General features: G+C 38.9%; 1 protein-coding gene across 1 annotated transcript in view; it reads right to left on the reverse strand.

Annotated features, from left to right (window-relative positions):
• LOC118850379 (leukotriene-B4 omega-hydroxylase 3-like) overlaps positions 1-15,408 on the reverse strand; it is a 50,511-nt gene extending 35,103 nt beyond the window's left edge. Inside the window, exon 1 of the mRNA XM_036760151.1 lies at positions 15,338-15,408. The gene's annotated coding sequence lies outside the window, so the exon portion shown is untranslated. The remainder of the gene's footprint in view (positions 1-15,337) is intronic.
• Between the last annotated feature and the right edge of the window lie 8,027 nt (positions 15,409-23,435).

Genomic DNA, 23,435 nt, shown 5'->3' on the forward strand with positions numbered 1-23,435 from the left:
GTTGTTTAAAGTTATAGCTTCAACATATTAATGATGAGATGAATGAGTCCCTGTGCAAGGGGATTTAGAAAAGCATTCACCTAATTGGATAATAGGTTGTTTTGAGTACCTAATAATGTTTAGGGCATTGCAAAATTTTTAAGGCCTGGTAAACTTTGTTAATTGTGATAAGGCTAATTTGATCGGGTTTGTTCTTCTTGACTTAGAGAAACTAAGTGTCTTCTTTATTACAAACACCTTTTTGACTAACGAAATTTATGATATCTAGGAAATCTGACTAGAGATTTCATTTATTATAATACTTTTGCAATGAACCCCAATGTTTAAAGGTTTATTTTTGCTTCAAGGAAGAGACAGACACCTGTTATTTTAGAGCTGTCCAACTGATTTTCTTCATGAAAGTATTATTCCTTTTAACATCAGGATAAATGTAGAACTATTTTTAAAGATCATTTGTTGTAATAACATGATATTGAAGTTCATATTCAAACCCATTGTGAATTTTATGAGTCTCTGGGTTGGACCCAGTTGTCTAGGAGATATGTTTATGTTGAGGGTTAAAAGATTAAGGCACAAGATAAGGGAGATAGGGAAATTTTATGATTCAGGATGGGGGGAGAGGCAGGAAGTTCTATGGAAGTTCAGGATGAGTGGGGAGAGACTCTGGGATGCCTTAAACTGTGTCCTCAGGCTCCCCATTCTCCATCCCTCTTTTCTTCAAAGCCCAGTCGTCCTTCAGAAGGACTTGTAAGATCTAATCTAAATGAGATGCCCAGACAGGTCTGGGCAAATGTGAATTCCTCCCTGTTGTTGGGCGAGATGGAAATTGATGTCTCTTTGATCAGGATCCAGTGACCTAGGTCACTGATTAGCTGAGAATTTGTAAATGATCTCTAGTAATTGGTTTGGGACAGACTTTAAAATTAGAGTTTAAGGTACAAATCCTGGTAAAGTTTTGATTAAAGGGACTTGTCAATCTGATATAAAAGAACCCACCCTCTGAGAGAAATACCATTCTGCTTGTGGAAGGCTGTGATGCTTTCTTTTCATTTTCATGACAGGTCTTTGTAACTATTTGTGAAATGAAGTTGTGGTACCCAAAGACATAGATTTTATGGAGAGAAATGGAAAATTTGATTAGTGCGAATATGTGAAATCTTGCTGTTTTCAATCAAATAATTGGGTAAGTTGGTACTCTTGTATAGTCATATGAAGAATAGAATCTCTGGAATAGAATATTCTTTTGAAATCATATGGGAATAATTAGACAAAGGGAAAAGAAGTTTGTGAAACAAAGATAGAAACACAATGTTGAATCTTTATCCGATAGACTTAGACTGATATACATCTGAGCTACTATAACAAAGTGTGTGTTTAAGATTTGAGCTACTCAGCCTAAAATTATATTCCTTTTTATATCTTAAACTGAGTAAATGGGTATTTGACCTAGTTATCTGCCTGTTACTAGATATATGTCTATATGGAAGGAGGTGCTTGTATGTTTCAAAGTGGTGTAAAAGCAATTGGGTATTAATAAAATTGACTGAATTAATTACTGGAACTAAATCAGAGACACTTCAATTGGGGGGAAACAATTTCAGTGTAAGTTTCTTAGAGGGAGATACCTTGTGGGAACTTTCGCATTGATGTAAAATGGTAAATGTTCCTGTTTTGATTTAAATTCATTCCATGACCTAAAACATAAGATAAAGGTAGTGTTTGAACCTATCATATTTATATGGTTCAATTCTTGGGGTATATTCCATTAGAAGCTTGGGAAACTGATGCAAATCTGTTAGAGCAATAACTTATGATCTTATTGGGAAGATTTTATGAACAAAGGTAGAAGTACATCCAAGCTGCTTAAGGCTCACTTTAAAGAAGTTTCTTAACCAATGTGAAATTATAGTCATATATTAGACTGATTATCAGAACTTGCTATTCAAAGACATAATTAACTGACTGTTTTTCTGAGTCTAACTCCAGGTATGAATATCAAGAAAGGTTGTCTGAGCCACTGATCCATGATGCCCATGGGGTATATCTATGAACTGCAGGTATGATCTTATGGAAGGCTGAGAGAACAACTGTTCAGTCCGAGCTGAGGTGAGATTCTCTTGACTTGACTCTAAGCCTGGTTCAATGCAGTTTGCAGTTTGACTTAACTTCTGCCTGAAGTTGACATGAAGTTGAGGAAATATTGTTCCCTTACTATAAGTTATGTCCCTAATCTCTTAGTGGCAAATTTCTATAATCAAAAAGTTTTGTAAGCAAAATAACAAATCTATTTAATATTGATTCTGGAACATCTTAGGTTACTATAAGATTGAGCATTAGGCTTGGATTTTAGTCCAAACAACAACTAGCTATTTAAAACTGATATCTGTTATTAAATATGTGTGTGTGTGTGTGTGTGTGTGTGTGTGTGTGTGTGTGTTCCTGTATAAGTTAGGGCCCTTTAATTCTTTGTAATAATATGGAGACAATTAGATCCAGGGATTGTGAGAATATCATTTTGTTACTCAGTTAATATTATGCTTGTCTCAAGTTTTGTCACAATTAGTTAATATTAAAAGAAGAATGCTTGTGGTTTATTTTATAAATGCTTTAGAAGAAACAAGGCATGACTAGAAGTTTATGGTTTAATATGTACTGTGTTTAAAAAAATTGATTATCTAATGTATTTATGTACATACTCGAGCCTGTTGTTAATTCCTTAGTGAAATCTCATCCTTCTTGGGGGGATTAATAATGCATTAATGTAAAGTATAAGAAACTAGGTTCTAATGTGAATTTCTTAAACATGACAATTGGCCAAGGCTCCAATTTTGATTCTAGTAAGTATGAAAAGGATATAAGATTTAGGAATGGTAACTTAAAATTGTGCTAAGGTCACTTTTGTAGGAGAATGGACAAAAAGCTGGTTCCTACAAGAAGACAAGAAGAAGATGCTGAGATGCTATGCTGGAGATGGCTGGAACAAGCACCAAAGACTAGACGACTTCATCAGATGATGTTCCCTGCCAGACAGCTGTATGAGAAGAGACTTTTGAATCTTAAAGGGACAATTGCATTATTGTTTTCTTTTGGGTCTCTGTATCTGTATTTACAAAGGAGGCTTCCCTCTTTGAATTGTCAATGCATCGATCAACCTCTCCCCCACTCTTATGTCTACTAAAGGGGAGACAGATGAGGGGAAGAATTCATATGAAGGAGAGAGTAAGAGAGTATTTAAGATGTGGAAACAAAGATTTGATAAAAGAAAAGAGGAGGAAATTGTGGGAAACAATTGAAAATTATGGGAGGAGTTTTGTTTCCACAGGATAGTAATAGCAGATTGTAAGCCAGAGGTGACTGATTCTAATCAGAGCTGTGATCTAGCAATACTAGGCCTCTGATCAGGTGAAAGGCTAGAAGTTTGTATGCATGCTTGATAAGCTGTTTGAGCGGGACATGACATGGGCAGTTCAGGGGGTTGCATCTGGCCAATAGAGAGCCAGGTGGGAGATTTGAAATGAGAGCCAATAAAAGGACTGGGATTTGTCTGAGTCCTTGTACTCTTCTGTACTCCATTCAGGGAATGCACCCATTTATTCAGGAAGAATAAATGTAAAATATAATTAAAACCTTCCTGGCTTTCCAATGAGTACTGTTTATTCATAGACTAAGTATGTTTCTAACAAGGTCAGCAAAGGACCCCACAGGACACAAAACCCCCAGAAGATGAAAGTAGCAACCAGGAGCCAGCTACCTGATTGGTTCCCTTGCCTAACTGGTCCTCTAGACCCGAGGTATCAAAGCTCTGAATATTGTCTATGCCCCAGTACAGCCTGAACCAGATAAAAATGTAATTAGAAAATGGTTATCAAAATAGATAAAAATACAGTTAATCATAGATAACATATTTTAGAAGTAGGATTCTTATTATGGATTAGTGACCCTGTTTCTGTTTGAGTTTGATAACACTACTCTAGTCCCTCCCATACAGCTTCCAGAGCAATCCTCCCCTAATACATCGACTTAACCAGGTAGCTCACTTGTTCAAAAGCCTTCCATGGCTCCCTATTGACTCTAAGATAAAAAACAAACAAGACTCCACAGTCTGTTTCCAACCTCCCTTTTGCATCACTATGTTCATAAACTGTGTCAGTCAAACTTTACTTCTAAATGTTCCTTGAACTTGACACTAGGTCTCTTGCCTTCACATAAGCCTTCGCACATAACTAGAATACATTCCTTTGTCCTATGGACCCTTCAGAATTCTTGTCTTCCTTTAGTGCTCAGCCCAGGTGCCACTTCCTTCATGAAGTCTTCCTTTGGTCCCCCTCTATTCCTTGACAACGGAAAAGAGAAAATTAAAGAGTTTTTTCGAGAAATTATAACTAAAGAAAAGAAGGAAAGAAGGAAGAGAGAGAAAGGGAAAAAGAAGAAAGGGAGGAAGGAAGAAAAAAGAAAGAAAGAAAGAAAGAAAGAAAGAAAGAAAGAAAGAAAGAAAGAAAGAAAGAAAGAAAAAGAGAAAGAAAGAAAAAGAGAAAGGAAGGAAGGAAGGAAGGAAGGAAGAAAGAAAGAAAGAAAGAAAGAAAGAAAGAAAGAAAGAAAGAAAGAAAGAAAGAAAGAAAGAGAAAGAAGGAAGGAAGGAAAGAAGGAAAGAAAGAAAGAAAGAAAGAAAGAAAGAAAGAAAGAAAGAAAGAAAGAAAGAAAGGAAGGAAGAAAGAAAGGAAGAGGCATTTATTAAGCCCTTACAATGTACAAATCATTGTGGGGATAAAATATAAAAGCAAAGATAATCCTTTTCTCAAGGGGCTCATATTCTAATGAGGGAAACAATGTAATTGAGACATTTCAGCTGCAAGTCAAGTGGAAAGGTCCCATGAATCATAGGATACATCCACAAAGTAGACACTAACTAATACCTCTTCTTTAATGCCATTTCAACTGCTACCATTTAACAGTTAACCAATGGAACCATTTGACCATGCCAAGGACTTAGAAGCAAAAACTTTCTTTTCCTGATCTTTAGTAGCTACTTTTTCTGAGTAGGCCGGGGCCTGAAATACTCACAGAAGTAGTTGCCAAGGCTTATCTCCACAGAGAGGGTTAGGGATGAGAGTAGAAACACAGTTTGTGGACAGATTGTGAAGGGCTTTAAAAGCCAAACAGGAATTTCAGTTTTTATCGTAGAGGTGAAGAGAGTCACTGGAGTTTAGTAAATAAGGAGGTGACAGAATGATATCTGTGCTTATAGAAAATCATTTTGTACAGGGGATGGATTGAAGTAAGGTAAGATTTGAAATAGAGATACCAATGAGGAGGCCATTTTAGTAGTCTAGGTGAGAGGCGAAGAATACCTAAGATGATGGCTGACTTTGCACTTGACACCTCACCTGCCATACCTACAACAGCTGTTTTGGGGTCTGATATTCTGTCGCCCTTAGATGACTTGAATGCTACATTCTAGCATTCCATTTCCAGATTATAGAATTGTCACAAATCATCAGAGTTAGAACTCCCCATTCGCAGACCATATGGTCCAGGTTCGTCAATCTATAGATGAAAGAAGAAAATCCTAGGGAAGGGAAATTACTATGCCCAAATTATGTAACTACCTGACTTTGGTGGAGCCAATGCTAGACTCTGGGTCTCCTGATTTTCCAGTCCAGTGCCCTTTCCAAACCCAACATTTCCTCTTCAAGCCCAAAGTCACACTTGAAGCCTATATGTCATTGGACTCCATTAGACCAATTCAACAATTTTAGACAAATATTTATTAAACACTTATGTGCTCGTGTTATTATTAAGCATTTATGCACTGTGCTAAGCATTGAGAACACAATTTGAGTGGGCAGCTTTCATTCTGCTGGGGAAAATTGAAACTAAAAGAAGTACTAAGCTCATGAGCTTCCCTATGACCCAGTGCCCCATCTACCACTATGCCAGAAGATGTTCCAAAAAAAATCCGTTGAAGAACAATTCCAGAAAAATAGAGTTTACTTACTGTCAGATAGAAACATATATGTTACTTCTGGAATTTCTCTTCTCATATCCCAAAATTCAGCTCTCAATCTATTTTAGCCATTACCACCAAAACGACATGGTCAGGCAAATTGTGAAATAGCTTATGATTTCCACTAGGGCACCAGCTCATCAATGGTGCAGATCTGATCTGCTCCAAAAAACCTTGAAACCACAAGAGAACCTTGTTCTGAAGAACATATTGTAGGTACTCTGGACATTCTGCCTTAGCATTTATCCAAAAACAATTACAGTAGGCCTTTCCTCCATGATGAACAAGGCAGTGATGGTAGAGTATGTGAAATCCTGGAAGGAAAATATACGTTCAAATTCTGTCTCCAATCATTACCAGTCACATGAACATGCACACATCATGTCATTTCTCAAGACCATTTCCTCATCCATAAAATGGGTTAGTAATGCCTGTAGCAACTAGCTCAACAGCGTTACTTTGAGTCTCTGGTAAGAAAATGTGTGTAAAGTGTTCTGCAAACTTTAAAAGGCTATGTCAGTGTCAGCAATTACTACAAGGGTTAGCTCTGAATCTTGGCACCCAGAAAAGATGAGGAGTCACTCATAGACATGTGTAAACCTTAAAAGTAAGAGCCTTCTTACTCCCTCCAAGGTCATTGAATACCAAAGCTAGAGGGACATCAGTGATCACAAAGTCCAAATCACACTTAAAGAAGAATTGCCTCTATGAAATATCCAACAAGTGTTTCTTGTGGCCAGAGAAACTCACGACTCTGGAAGTACAATCCTCACTGTCCTTTCTCTTTCTCAGGACCATCCTCATAGTGTTCACTAGTGAACAAGGTATCTGTATTGGATAGGTGGCTACTCTGCTAAGCTGGCCTAGGCTGGATTTCTCTGCTGCTGAACTATTATTATTTAGTCATTTTCAGTTGTATCCTACTTTTTGTAACCCATTATGGAGTTTTCCTGGCAAAGGTAGTGGAGCGGTTTGCCATTTCCTTCTCTAGCTCATTTTACAGATGAGAAAACTGAGGCAAAGAGGGATGAGTGACTTGTCCAAGGTCACACGGCTAATAAGTGTCTGAGACTGGATTTAAATAGGTCTTCTTGACTCCAGGCCCATCACTTTATCAGCTCTGCCACTTAGCTGCCTCTGGACCTGGAATCAGGCTGAGTCAGTTTCCTGAGCTCAAGCCAACATATATCTATTCAATAATCATAAAACAATTCTGGGGTTCCAAGTTCCCCCATTATTAACGCCAAAGTTCTGTTACTTATATGCTGATAAGCAACTGGGGAATAAGGCCCTGAAACCAATCTTTGTCCTGGGGAAGCACATTGTCTCTGTGGGCTGTTTTCCAAATTTTTTTTTATACAAGTCTCATGTTTGTCCTTGCTTTTGTCCCTTTTGATGAAAGGTTGAAGAGAACACACCTTTACAAAAGCAACAAACTGAAGAATAAAACCCACAACCTGAAAACCCTGGCCAGAAAGTTTATGAAAGGCAACAAAAGACATCTAGCAGATCCCACGCAAGACAGCATTCACGGGTTCCTCCCTGAGCCATCTGGGAGTCCAATGACTCTGGATCCACTGCTAGGTTCGGAAAAGTTGGATTTTTGGAGATTATCCAGTAGAGTCACCTTAGAGGAATGGAAAGAAACTCAGCACTGGATCCACAGTGGTTTCACAACATGAAAAATAATAGTGAGCATTTACACATAGTATCCTAAGTTTCACAAAGTGCTTTACAAATATCTCATTTTATCCTCACAACAACCAGGGAGGTAGATTACTCTTATTATTCCTATTTTACAAATGAGGCAATTGAGTCACAGTGCAACTAACTTGCCCAGGGTCACAGAGCTACTGCATATCTAAAGCCAGATTTGAACTTGGGTCTTTCTAACTCCAACCCGGTGCCCTCTACATTGTGCCATATAGCTGCCCCTAGCAGAATAGAATATAGGCCATAACCAGAGAACTACACAAGTTATTGAACTCCTGGACCAATGATTATTCTTGAAAGATTGCCTTCTCTGAGATGAAGGAGTTTAAGAAGCTCCTGGAAGACCTTCTGGCAATGGGATTTTTATTCAGCTTCATGGTCTGAGTAAAAATTCCACTGCCTAGCAGGTCTTTCAAGTGTCTCTTAAAACAACGTGTGTGTGGAACACTGAGCCCTGAACAAATAAACTAAAATGCATCAGCAGAATGTACCCTAAGTTCAGGATGCCCAAGATTACCTGCTCATTAATAAATGGTTCTAGAAATGGGAAGATACCCTAGGCAATTAGGAGTTTAGTGTACACCGCAGACCAAGAAGAAGCTTTATGAATGCAGACATAGATGCTGCAATCAGGACAATTTTAATTGGGAGGAGAAAGCCCCAAATATGGGCATTTCTGGAAGAAAAAGCATCTGAAAAGGAAGCTCCTCAGACAAGACAAAAAGTACTGGGAGAGAGTTTCAGACAGTTTTGAGAGGAACTGAGGGAAAACAGGCCCTCAGAGAAAAGGTATTTATTACAGGCAAAGATGGCCTAAGTCCTTTGTTTCCCAGACACTAATTTAAACATGGCTACTATGAGAATCTTGAAGAAGATGTCGAGGAAATCTTGATATCTAGAATGTTATGGTAAGTGTAGAACAATTGAATATTGACTGTCATATCTGGCAGAAATGTGGATTTTGGTTTCTCACCCTAAGAGAAAGGTGAGTCATTTCACACAAGGAACCTCTGCTTTGAAGCTAAAGTCATTCAGGAACCAACCAAGCAGAGCAAGGTTAAAGCAGAGAATAAAGAATTGAGATTGTTCCCTAATGCTTGAAGAGGGTCAAGCTCAGCTGGGCCTAACTAAGTAGAAGTCTCAGAACTGACACTGACTCTTGAATATTGAAAATATTTAAGCCCAGCTGAGTGGAAGGCTCATAGAAAATCAGCTAATCTAAGAGTATAACTTAGGGCCTGCTTTGTCTCCCATGGAGATGCCTTTGAAAAAAGGTTTTACTTCTGTTACTAATAGCTGAATGAATTAGAGAAAGAAGAATCCTCTGCTTAGGAACTGTCTAGAGAAAAAGAGGCTGATATGCCTTTCCCTTTATTGTCACCTCTGGCTTAAGAAGAAAAAGACTCTAACCAATAAAGCAGATTTGAATAGTTCTGTAGATCCCAAGCTTATGGGGAAGAACTTCTGCCAAAAAAAAATATTGCCTTTGAGCCCAGACAAGGAGTAAGTCGAGTGAATCAGTCAGAGGTAAAGAAGCAGTGTTCAACATGTGACTTATGGTATGGACTGTTCCCTAAGGAGACCAAGGCCTACAGTGCAGAGTCATGAGTTGCCCCCCAGGGCAAATATGTTTCCCTGCTTATGTGCCTCCTAGCTAACTTTTTGTAAGTTTGTGCCATTTTTCCAAATGGACACTGTTTGTATGGTGGGAGAATATGACCTAGATTTACGCCTATTCTTGCTTTTGTACTGTTTAGTAAATGTTTTGTGATTGAGTTAATAGTATCATCTTGATTGATTTGTTTAAATAGTAAGCACACCAGTGGGGGCTCAGGAGCTACCGTTATGAGTACTAGGCACACAGCTTCCCCACACGAGAGTTATCTAGAGAACACTGAGAGTAAATTTTAGAAGTATGGACAATTCCTCTCTTGGAATCTCCCAGCATGCCAATATGACTGCAGGTTAGGCTAACAAAATAAGCACAGATTGCCTAGAGAGTAGGGATGCCTGCTTGTGTCCATACTACACTAATACCTTGTCCTATAGGATTTGTATATCAGAAATCACATTGATTTACATATGGGGGAAAGGTGATATGTGATTCAGAACAAACAGGCCCTCTGATTCAGAAAAACACAGCACAGAGGTCAAGACTTTCCTGAGAAAATGAGTCATCAAAGAAAGCAAAACTACAAAAGCCTGAGCCCATCCTTCACAGGCAGTTTGAATAGGAAAGCTAGGCAATGGACTCAGTTGCCAGATGATAACATATCTAATTAAGTGGATTTTAAACTGAAAAGGGCAGGGAGGGAAAGAGAAATACCAACATTTCTCAACAATTTCTGGAACTGCCGAGAGAAGCAAGTATGGCATGAAAAGAATAATGGCAAGTGGGGACACGGGGAATTTATAGAAGACAAATCAAGAAGGGAGGAAGCCATAAAACCCCTGGCCTCAGATAGAAAGATGCAAAGTCTGGTCAATAAATGGGGTGAGAAAAAGAGATTCTTGGCAAAAATACAAATTTGATTGAACCCAGATAGGATGAAACTCAGGACAGGAATACATCTCCAGTCGGTTATATGTCATTCAAAAAGAACGAGTTTGTTTTCTTTTGTTTTTAATAGCATTACATAAGGGCAGCTAAGTGGCGCTGTGAACAGAGTGCCAGGCCTGAAGTCAGGAAAACTCATCTTCCTGAGTTCAAATCTGGCCTCAGACACTTTCTAGTTGCACGACCTGGGCAATCACTTCACCCTGCTTGCTTCAGTTTCCTCATATGTAAAAAGAACTGGGGAAGGATATGGCAAACCACTCTGGTGTCTTTGCCAAGAAAACCCCAAAGGGGATTGGACATGACTGAAATGACTGAACAACAACAAGAACAGAAAAGGAAGCTTCAATTCTAAAGAGCTAACATGACTTCATCACAAACAGGTCATTCCAGACTCACTGTGATTTCTTTTCTGGGATATACATTAAACTAATAAATGAAGGAAACACTGTAGATCTGGTTTGACTTGACTTTAGAGTTTTTAATAGTTTATTATTTTTATTTCTTAACAATCTTTTTTATGAATCCATCCCTCTAACTACTTCCACCCCAATCAGGGTGGGAGGGAGGGGAAGGGAAGGGGACAGAGAAACAAAAAAATAAAGCCCTCAATATATGTCTACATGGTCCAGAAAAATAAATCCCCATATTTACCAGGTCTAAAAATGTATATATCTCTCTCTGCATTTTAAGTTTGTTTCCTCACAGGTAAGCCCCTGTGAAGATGGTAAAAAGGATCTAATGAAGGTTAGATGAGTTGGTTGTGTTTGGAAGAAGTAGGAAAGAGGAAAAGATTAAAGCTTAGAGGGGAAGAGGATAAATCAAAATCAAGCTCACTGGTCTAGAGTTTGCACTCTCTCTCTTCCCTCTTCCAAAAACCAGTTCCTACAACACCTCTCTCATTCACCCAGATGATTCATTCAAAGTGTAATTGATGGCATGTTTCATCTTGATTCTTTTGGATTCATGGCTTACCATTCCATTGCTCAGAGTTCTAAAGGCTCTCAAAGTTGCTTTTCTCTATGATAATGTTATCATTTTATAGACTGTCTTGTCTGTTTCTTCAATCTGTATTAGTTCATAGACATCTTCCCAGTTTTCTCTGTAATGGTCCATTTCAACATTTCATACAGCACAATAATGTCCGATTACTTTCATATACCATGGTTTCTTTAGCCATTCCCCAAAAGAGGACACCCCCTTAGTTTTCAATTTTGGCTATCATAAAAAGAGATGCTATAAATATTTTTGCTACAGAGATTAAATATTATATTAAATATTAAATTAAATTTTTGCTAAAATACTTTTTACTCTTTGATTTCTTTGGAGATAGAGACTTAGTAGTAGGATAGCTGAGTCAAAAAGTATACAGTTTGTGTACCTAGACTTCAGCAAAACATTTGATAAAGTATCTCACACTATATCTCACACTACTACAGGTGAAGAAGATGGTGAGAGGTGGTCTAGACAAGAGGAAATGGATTGCATGGCTGTCCTCAAAGAATAGGCATTACTGGTTCCATGTCAAGTTGTCAGAGGTAGGTCTCCCAGGCATCTGTGCTTTGCCTGTGCTATTTATGGATGACTATCAGTGAGTTTATCAGTAATTTAGATAAAGGCAGAGAGAGTTTGCTCATCCAATTTGCAAATACTAGATGCTGGGGTGACTCTAATAAGATTAACTTCAACAGGGATAAACATAAGCATAAAGTCTAATGCTTATATACCCAGGTTTCCCAATGTATAGATGCTACTGCTTAGGCAGGATTCTGCTTTGGAGAAGAAAATGTTCAAGGGACCTAAAGTGACTGTATAAAGGGTAGAATTGACACGATAACTTTGGAAAGGAGACATTCTTCATTCCTTCTCCAAGAGAGAGACAAACTGTGCAGGGGAAAGTCAGTCTTGATTTCCAGCTAGCTTATCGCCCTAAACACTTTAAGGAACTTCTCTTTGGGTGAGATCTAGGACTCTCAGTGAAAAGTTCATGCATTTTCTGATATATTATAATCTGTAGAATTTCTCCAATTTCTGTTTGAAATCTGCTCAGATAAATACCTGTGCACACTATTTGTGATTGTCTTTTGTGTGAGCATTTGGTGACGAGTCAAGCCTCTAGGCATAAGCTTGGAGTTCCTCCCTTTCTAAGGGATAGCAACCAGGAAAACCAGCAGGTTTTTGTTGTTTAAAAAATTGTACCCTTAAATTATCAATTTGAGGGGGAGTGAGGGAAGACAGATATAAATCTATTCTATACCCTTTCTCTCAGAGTAGAGCAGAGAAGCCAGCAGCTAGTTTCATAGCCCCTTCTCCAGCTCCCCTTTAGGCAGGAATTAAAGTCTTCCTTGAAGAGACAGAAGCTAGATTCCAGAGATATCTATCAGTGCTTTCCCTGTGAGCCACATTTAGGCAACCCATGTGGACATACACATGTTACATGGACAATACACACATCGCACACTTGAGTTTTAGAAATCAACTTCACACATGCAGGATAAGGGAAGCATGGTTAGACATGAAAAAGTTCTGGGGGAGTGGGGCGGGGATAGTGAAAGAGAAGCTAAATATGAGTCAGCATATTGTATGTATAAAGTAAGATTCACCATAAAGAGTTATGTGGCAAGCAATGCAAACTTGGACCATATTAAAACAGGCAGCATTGTCAGGGAAAAGGGAAGGATATTACCGTCCCTTCTTTGCAGACATGGGGACAATGAGTAGGGAACATCGTATATACTGTTGTGAGACACCTGGTAGTATAGGGGTTACAGTCCTAGGCCCGGAGTCAGGCACTCATCAGCTATGTGATCCAGGGCAAGTCACTTAACCTCTGATTGCCTCAGTTTCCTCCACTGAAAAATAGAGGTAATAGCATCTAGATCCCAATGTGTTTTGAGAATCATATGAGATATTTGTAAGAAGCACTTTCTTAGCACAATGGTTAGCACATAGTAAGTGCTATATACTTACTCCCTTCTCTTTCTCTATCAGAGTAGGTTGATGTTTCAGATATACTGAACTGATTTTTTTATGTTTTGGTACAAAATATTGCCTTCTACATAGGGGGATAGAGTCAGAAAAGAAAATCATTTTAGCATCTACATGGAGAATAGATTGGAATGCAAAGGCAACTGAGACCTGATTAAAACACAGGCACAGATTATTCTGAAGAGGAAAATGGCAACTATATAACATGACCAATGTGAGAACACATCCAACCAAATTTTTCAAAATCATACAGAGAAAGTGGAAGCAAGAATAAGTAACCAAGGATAACTACAAAAGTATGGCACAAGACGTTCAAAATAGTGCCAGTGGTATATTACTAAAGGCCAGAATGAACCGAAGCTGTTTATAGGTACAAGCTGTGGTATGTGAATGTAATAGAATGCTATTGTGCTATAAGAAATGATGAGCAGGCAGATTTCAGAAAATCCTGGAAATATCTTGTGAACTGATGCAAAGTGAAATGAGCAACAATGTGTGATGATCAACTGTGAATGATAGCTCTTCTCAGCAACACAAGGATAGAAACAAGACAAGTACAAAGGACTCATGAAAGAAAATGCTACCCATAACCAGATATAGAACTGATGGACTCTGAATACAGATCAAAGCATTTTTTGTAATTTATTTTATTCTTTCTCATGGTTTTTTAAAAATCTTTTTTCTTCTTTCACAGCTGTGACTAATATGGAAATGTTTTTACATAGTAGCACATGTATAAACTATACAGAACTATCATTTTCAGAAAAGGGGAGGAAAGGGAGGAAGGGAGAAAATTTGGAACTTAAAATCTTGTAAAAATTAATATCAAAAATTTTCTTGACGTACAACTGGGGGAAAAAACAAAATACTACTAAACTTAAAATGAATTTTTTTTAAAAAAAAAGACTAGGCATGATTGGTCATTTGTGATCTCTGACCCTCAAGCATTCAGAAAACACTGAAATGAGTTCTTGGTGCCAACTATTGGCGGAAAAACAGTTTGTATTTTGGCCAGGGCCATGACCTAAAGAATGGGTTCTACGTTCTTCATCCAGGAAAAGGCCCTGGGGTCTCATCTCTTACCTTCAGCCTAGAATTCACTTCTATTCAAAATCTTAATAAATTTTCAATTTAAAAAACATGAGCATGTGCTCATGACAATAGGAAAGAGGAAAAATATAACAGACTTGGAGACAATGAAATGTTGAACACAGAGACATAGTAGAATAGAAAAGAAAAAGTATGCCAAAATCCAAGTGAAATTTGGTTAGCCTCCAGCTGACTAGCTTCAATTTTCTCCTCTTTTTTCAAAGGCCCCAAATGGCCTTGGGCCTCCAGGCCTCTTCTTTGGACTGATTCCCAGGGCTGTTATCCCTGCTTTGCTCAATGACCATGATCCTTCTCTCTGCCTGCCATCTTGATTTCCAATGGACATCCTCCAAGGCCCCAACCTGTCCAATATCCATCTTTCTCCTCTTTTCCATGCCCAATTCCAACATCCATTCCCTAAACTTAGGCATCCATCTCTCTACTTCACATTCACTGTCTCCAGAGCCCTCCAAGGAGCATGGAGCTCCTACTCAGTTTTCCAGTCAGTATGACTTGAAGGTGAACCAATGTTACAGAAAGATCTTACCATTAGCAATAACAGCCTTTGATGCTCAGAAAGAAAAGTCCTCACAAAGTTATTTTTCTTCTGAAAAAGACATAGGATCCCTCCCTAATATCTGTCTACTAGTCTCTTTCAGCAGAGCTGAACCATGACAAGGAGAGAAAAGAAAACACCCTTTAACACATGAAGACAAGATAACTCAGGACTATTCAACCAGCCCAACTCCCAGTCAAGTCTGTTTGCAGTGAAAACTCTGTGTGCCCAGCTTTGTCCAATGTCCAAGCTCCCTCCAATTCCTGTTTTTCCCCAGCCTCCTCTCTAGTCTCTTTCTGGGCTCACCTCTATCTTCTCCTCATCCCAGCTTCCTGTACCCATATCCATGCCCACTCTTATCCTGCCTCCTACACCTAGAGCAACTCCCTCTGGAGCTCTAGACTTGGATATCAGCCTTTTTTTCAAGTACCTGTGTTCGGTCTCTGCTCTCTGTAGCTCTGGAAAACCACTCCCCTTCTGTTGTGTAGATGCCACCTTCTCCTCACTTTTATCCAAAGCCTGATCCACAGAGCCTGTAGACCACACCTCAGACTCCACCCCCACAGGCAAGAGGTGAGAGAGGGTCACTGAACTAGACTGGAACCAGGACAGAAGGTAGGGCAGGGAGGGGAGCTAGAGATAGTGGCCAGAAAAGACTTTGTCCTTGTTCTGTGAATACAGATTAGGAGTAGGTGAAATGGCATGAAAGATTAGAAGCCAGGCTCCAAAGCTGATTCCCTACAGTAAGAGCTACCTTCCTGCTCCTCCCCTTCTGTTACCTTTCCCAACCACCCTGTGCTGGTTAGAGAGATAAATGCAACCCTTCTCCCAAAGCCAAGATCTTTCATCCCAACTGTCCCATTATGGTGCTCCCTATTTCACCTTCCCTTTCCACTCTCATCTCCTTTTCACTCCTATATTCTAGGTGGTACAATGCATAGATAGCTGGACCTGGAATCAAAAAAATCTGAGTTCAAATCCAGCTCTGATGTTTACTAGCTATTTGACCATGAGCAAGTCTTTTAGCCTCTGTATACTTTGCTTTCCTCACCTGGAAGATGGGAATGATAATAATACCATTAATCTCCCAGAGTTCTTGTGAGGATAAAATGAGATACGATTTGTAAAGAACTTTGAAACTTTAAAGCACTATATAAATACTACTTATTATACTATTTTGTCACCTTCCTATCCCTTTCCAATTTTCCTCAAATTAAAGAGAGAAAAACAGACACCAGGAAATAGCCAAAGTGTGAGGGACACCTGCAGTTTGGGGAATTCCTGGCACCCAACTGCCTCTGGCATTAATTAGCCTCCTTCGGGAAGTCAGAGTCCACCCATTTGGTCAATATCCAGAATCACCAAATCCTGCTGATTCCTCCTCTACATCTGTCCCATTGTTTTCATTCCCTAACTTTCACCCTTGTTCAGATCTATATCACTTCTCTCCTGGGAAATTACGGCAAGCTTCTAATTGGACATACCATCCACCTAGTGTAGCACCTGCTTAGACCAGGCTTCTTCTTTGCATGGCCTGTGCTTTCTTCCTAAATAGCACCAGCTGGTGACAAGAAATGCAGTGGGAGGAGGGTATTGGAGGGAAGCGAGGAAGAGGAGTCACAAGAAAGTACCCAGAACTGTGAATGAAATATTCGTATCTCCCCCATCCTTAAGAACTCTTGCTTAATGCTTCCATCTCAGCTAGCATCCTATAGCTGTCTTCAGAACCATCTGCACCTTGAGATACCGGCCTTTTCCTTTGCTACATTCTCTTTTCTCACTCTTCTCTGAATCCTCTGTACTTCTGACTTCATCATTCAACTGAAACTTCTCTTTCTGAAAATTCCTAATGATCTTTCAGTTGCCAAACCTAATGGCCCTTTCTCAAACCTCATCATTTCTTGTCGTTGTTGCTTTTTAATGCTAAAATTCTTTCTTTTTAAATTAAACTATTTTATTTCCAAACTGAGATTCTCCTATTCCTTCCACCTTCCTTTTCCTTACTTCTTACCCCCATTGAGAAGCAAGAAAAAGAACCCTGTTACAAAAAGTGTGTAGTCAAGCAAAATAAATTCTGATATTGGCCATGTCCAAAAATTGTACATTTCAATCTGCACTCTGACTCCATCACCTCTCTTTCTCCAGAGCAGGACAGCATGTTTTATCATGAGTCCTCTGGAATTGCAGTTGGTCATTGTGCTGATCAGAGTTCCCAAATCTTTCCAAATTGTTTGTCTTTACAATATTTTTGTCATCTATAAACTGTTCTCTTGGTTCTGTTCATTCACTTTACATCAGTTCAGACACATCTTCCCAGGTTACTCTGAAACCATCCCCTTCATCATTTCTTAGCGCATAATAGTATTCTCTCCCTATATACCATAAGTTGTTCAGTGATTCCCCAATTGATGGGCAACCCCTCTGTTTCCAAATTTTTGCCACCACAAAAAGAGCTGCTATAAATATTTTTGTATCTATGGGTCATTTTCTTCTTTCTTTAATTTCTTTGGGGCATAGATCTTGTCCTCCTTCTTCTTGACCTCTCTACAGCTTTTGACTCTCTCAATCACCTTTTCCATCTGGATACTCTTGGTTGTCTCTCTAGGGCAGAGGACACTACCTTCTTGGTTCCCTTTCTATCTGTCTAATGTCTTTTCAGTCTCCTTTGCTGGTTCCTCATCCATATCATCCCTGATAATGGGGTAACCCCAAGACTCTCTCCTGGACCCCATTCTCTCTTTTCTCTGAATTTCTCACTTAGTGATCTCATCAGCTCTAATGTGTTCAGTTACCACATCTATGCAAGTGCTGAACCAGCTTCCAGGAGTCAGTTGTTGAATTTTCAGTGTGAACATTTACACCTCAAAAATTGGCATATGTTACAAACCAGAGATTGATTTATTGTTTTGTTCATTGTCTAGTCTTCAGAAAGATGGAGGGAAATTTTAATAATTCAGATCAAACTTAAAAGTATGTCATGCATTTGTTTTTTGGGGGAGACAACCAATGGTTAAATATTTGCCAGCATACCCCTGCCCAGATCTATATATCCAGCTTTAACCTCTTCCTGAACTACAGTCACACATCACCAAATAATTTCTGGTCATCTCAAACTGAATGTCCCATAAGCATCCCAAACCCAATGTCTCCAAGACAGAATCCATCATCTTTCTTGAAACACCTTTCCTTGCTTCTGAATTTTTCTGTTATTATTAAGGTCCTAGCTGTCCTTCCAGGCTCATGACCTCAATGTGTTTCATCCTCAAATATTCACTGTCACCCCACAACATTGTCAAATCTTGTTGTTTCTATTCCATCACAACTCTCCTACATGCCCCCTTCTCTCCACTCACATAAGACTACCAAGGTGACTTTTCTAAAGCATAGATCTGACCATGTCACTCACCCTGCTCACTGAGCTCTAGTGACTCCCTATTACTTTGGGATCTTCTTTGTTTAGTGTTTAAAGTTCTTCATAACCTAGCCCCTTCCTCCCTTTCCAATCTTCTTATACTTTCATCCCTTCCATAAATTCTGTGATCCAGCCATACTAGTCTACTGGATGTTCATCACAAATGACACCTCATCTCTCACCTCCATACATTTTCACTGGATGGAATGCTCACCCTTCCCACCTTTTGCAAGAGGTCTTTCCTAGTTCCCCACAGATACTAGTGCCTTCCCTCCTCTGATTATCTTCCATCTACTCTGCATGTATCTTGTATGTACCTATTACTTACAATTGTCTTATTTGTGTATACATTGTCTCCTCCATTAGAATGTAAGCTCCTTGAGCTCAGGAACCTTTTTGCCTTTCGTTGTATCGCCAGCACTTAGCACGGTGCCTGGCACATAATAAGTGCTTAACAAATTTGACTGACTCTATGACTGAAATGGTAGTGCCTGAAATGTTGCTAATTGTACTGCACAGCCAATTGCTCCCTTTGCAATTTCTACCCATGGCTGTTGGTTCTGCTCTCTGAAGATGAACAGAACAAATTGAATCCTTCCCCACATAACAGCCCTTCAGATACTTGACGACAGCTCTCATGTTCACCTTCGGTCCTCGCATCTGCAGACTAGACATCACAAGTTCCTTCCACCAATTCTCAAACAACAGATTTGATACCCTTCACCATACTGATAACTAAACCTGAATACTCTCCAGCTTATCAGTGGCCTTAAACCATGGGGCCCGGAATTGAGCACAATACTCCAGATGTGGTCTAATGAGGGTGGAACTGAAACCTCCCTGTTCTTGGAAGAAATACCCCTTTTATTCAAACCAAAATCATAGCAGCTTTTTTGACTGCCACATCATACGGCTGACTCATATTGAGCTAAAACCTCCAGGTCTTTTTCAGAATAACTGATGTCTAACCCTATCTTATACTTGTGAAGACAATTTTTTTGGACACAAGGGCAAAAGTTTACATTCATCCATATTAAATTTCACGTAGTTAGATTCAATCCAATATTCAAGATCTTGGTTTTTTATTCTTTCATCCATAATGTTATCTACCCCTCCCAGTTTGCACCAACTATCAATTTTACAAAGAGACAATGATAGGCCCTCACTATCTGAAGCCATCATCCATGCATACGACCCTCTATTGCTTGTCTTCTGCCCTGCTTTCAGGTAAAGTATTGGGGATAGCTGTGGCCTTATGAGCCTGAAAAGCTCCCAAAAGTCTGAGAGCTGAAGTACAGGGCAGATTTTGTGCCAGGCATCCCAGCATCAAGATCCTGAGGAATGAGCTGAGGGTTGCAGCCCAGAGCTATCTGAAACACATGTACTTGGAAGTGAATGGGGTGAGGGCAAATGCTGTGTTGAAACTGTGGTAAGTTTAACCCCATTCTCTGTAGAGACTAAGGTGGTATAGAAAATGGTGTGCCCCATAGTGTTTGGGAAAATCTTTTTACTTTTGTTTTTGCCTTATGATGAAAGTAAATATCCCTTTAGCAAAGTTTACTAATGTTCATTCATTAAATGGATCTGGGATGCTAATCACTGACAGCTAACAGTTGGGAAATACCAACATGAGGGCTTGCTTAAGCCAATAGAATTAGTCAAAGATGCCTACAACCCCTCAAGGATACCCCTCAAACCCTGATGGCTCTAGCCTTGCTCTGGCAGAATGAATGACTTACTCTGGTAACTCATATCTTTCCATCTTCTCCACAAGAATACTTTGAGATACTTTATAAAATCTTGCTACAATCTAGATAAATTATGTCCACTGCATTCTTTTCATATACTAGTTTTGTAATCCTGACCAAAAAAAAGATATGAGGTTGTTCTGGTATGACCTGTTCTTGATGAAGTGATGCTGATTCTTTATCAGCACTTCCCTCCTTCCCCTTTACCTGCTTCCCCTATCTAAACAGTCAACAATCAGCTCTTTTGTGATGGATTCTAGACTTTTCTCAAGAACGGCCTAGACACTATAGACTCTGTTCTTGTGCCTCTTTGAAAAGGGTACCATTTGCCCTTCTCCGATCTTATGGTGCCTCTCATGTTTGCCACAGTCTGTCACTCAAAAATCATAGCCGCAAGTTCTTTCAGAAGCCAAGAATGCTGTTCCTCTGGGCCAAGTGATTTGAATTGTTCAAAGAGGGAGTAAGTGCTTTTTTAACATCTCCTTTTTTCCCCTGGCTATCAGTTCCTTGCTAGTCATTTTTTATTTCATCATTTTCAATGGAACTGCAATTCTCCTCACGGAAACCAAAAACAAAATAAAACAATTGAGGAACATCATTTTGTCTCTACTGTAAATTATTAATGTCCCATCCACCTAAAGCAAAGGTCCTATACCTTTTCTGATCTTCTATGTTATATATATATATATAACATATATGTGTGTATATACATATATATATAAACTTTTAAAAAAAATTCCTTAGCTTCCTTCACCAGCTTCAGATCATTCTTAATTTTAGCATTCCTGACACAAGTTTCATAGGACTATACCTAGTTTTGCTTCCACTGCCTGTACATTTCTTTCCTTAAAAAAATCTAAATTGATTGGTGCATTAAAAGTACATCTAAACCAATCTCTTCAGATAAATCCCACTTTTTCTTCCCATCAGAATTGTTTCTATTTGTTTCTTCAGAATATTATTCTTAATTATATTTCATCTTTCTTGGACTAATTTCCCCTGAAGCATTTTAGTCTGTGGACTCCTACCTGTCTATACTATGAAACTTTTGAAATCTACTTTTCGAAAATCTAGAGAACGTGTCAGAACTATACCCAGATGCCCCTTCTATCATAAACTCTAGGATAGAGTGCTATACTTCTCCAGAGATCCCCATCATTTCCATCCCAGCAGCCATTTCTCCTCTATTGTTTTGAAAGAGATTGAGAATAGACTTTCTCTTTGTTTGTTCCTCTGACTGTCACTAAGGCAAAGGAAATATTTATTATCTGCTCTGCTTTTAGCAAAAAGACAGTAGATGGCTCCAGTGCTTAGCAGGGTACCTGTTTCTTAATGAATGTTGATTGAGTGATTGAATAACTGAAATCCCCAACCATCACTATATCATACCTTTGTGCCAGGCTTGTGATCTCTTTCCCAACCTCATCTATTTCCTTTTTCTATCCAGGTGGTCTCCATGGCACACTACAATGACAAAATCTCTTCTGTTTTCCTTCTTCTGAGCTTTACCCATATTTTTTTTGCCATAGTCTCCACCTTTGACTCCTGGATTTTCTTACATGAGTATGTTTTCTTGATAAACAATGCTGCTCCCTATTTTACCTATTCTGTTTCTTCTGAATAAGTTACTCCCATCCAGAACCATGCAGTCATAGGTTTCATCTCTCTATGAGGTCATTTGTCTCCCAGGGATAGGGCTTCTCATTCTTCATTACCCAATGCCACTTTTCTTGAATTTTGTCTCCTATCTAGGTGTCTCAGCTACTATTCTTTCTTTTTAGGACTGCTCTCTATAGTGTCTAACTTGAGGGATAAAGATGGAATATCTCCTTTCCTCATCCTATTAGTTTAATGCCCTGATTAGTTCTGTGAGACACCTGGCAAAAACATTCTGATCAGTTTTCGTTAGGTAGACTCCACATCTGGCCTGGCCATTGTCCAGAAATCTGGATACCATTCTCAGGCACCATTTTCTTAGTCTCCATCTCTTCTGCAGTCCTGAGGTTTGCACAGAGGAGACATTACCAAATATCTATCAAACAAGCAAACAAGTGCCAGAATGTGGATTAGAAAACAGTAATGGATCAAAGTGACACACCCCCTAAGGCTTCAGTGGAAAATACCTAGGACGAATAGGCAGAAAAATGGAGAGCACAGAATGAGGACAAAGGTTGGGACTTGAGGAAACCGGAGGTGAAAATTTCTAGATATCAAACTGAAACCAAGGTGAACACATAACAAATGGGCTGAATCAGCAGTGTAGGGATGGAGGGGTGCATGTTTAGCTTGCTCCCCACCCTGCATGCAATCATTCAAGGTCCTTAGCCTTTGCTCCACAACTCATTGGGATAAGAATGCCCCAGGGCTTACAATGACTTATAAGGGTAAATGGGAGCTCTCCAGTGTTATTTCATAAAGTGTTTGTGAACCCAGCCCCAGGTGACCAGGTCTCAACCCCTAGAAAAAGGAGAGAGAAATAGCAGGGAAAGGGAGAGGTTCGCACAGCTCTAGGCCGCAGGACTTCTGGCCATCTCCCCACTCTTGCTTCCCACTCCCTCCAGTCTCCACCCTGAGATGGGTTCATGGCTGGGGCTGAGTCATAGGAGTCTCTGTAGTCTGGGAGGACAATAGTTCCACATTTAGCCAAATCCCGCTCTCTGTCCTTAGGATCAGCTCAGGTTTCCGACGCACCTTCTTGGTCCTGTCTACTGTGACATGACGTGACACTATATGATATAAAGTGAAATGAAATGATATGATATGATATGATATGATGTAATGTGATATAATATGATGTAATGTGATATAATATGATGGAATATGATATTATCTAATATGATATAATATGATATAATTTCATAGCATATCATATATCATATAATGTAATATAATGAAATATAATGTAATGTAATATAATGTAAAATGATATGATATAATATGATGTGATGCAATGTGATATAATGTGATGGAATATGATATGATCTAATATGCTATAATATCATAACGTCGTATATAATGAAACATAATGTGATGTAATGTAATATAATATAATGTAACATGATATGATATAATATGATGCAATGTAATGTAACATAATGTAACATAGTGTAACATAGTATAATGTAGTATGGTATAATATGGTATACAATACTATATTATAATACAATGCAATACAGTACACTACAGTACAGTATAGTATAGTATAGAATAGTATAGTGTAGTGTAATATAGTGTAGTATAGTATACTATAGCATACTACAATACAATACGATATGATACGATACAATACGAAATGATATGATGTAATATAATATAAAATAGTATAATAATAGTATACTGTAGTATACTATTATATCATGTTGTATAGT

Source organism: Trichosurus vulpecula, chromosome 1 (assembly GCF_011100635.1).
Source record: "Trichosurus vulpecula isolate mTriVul1 chromosome 1, mTriVul1.pri, whole genome shotgun sequence".
Taxonomy (NCBI): domain Eukaryota; kingdom Metazoa; phylum Chordata; class Mammalia; order Diprotodontia; family Phalangeridae; genus Trichosurus; species Trichosurus vulpecula.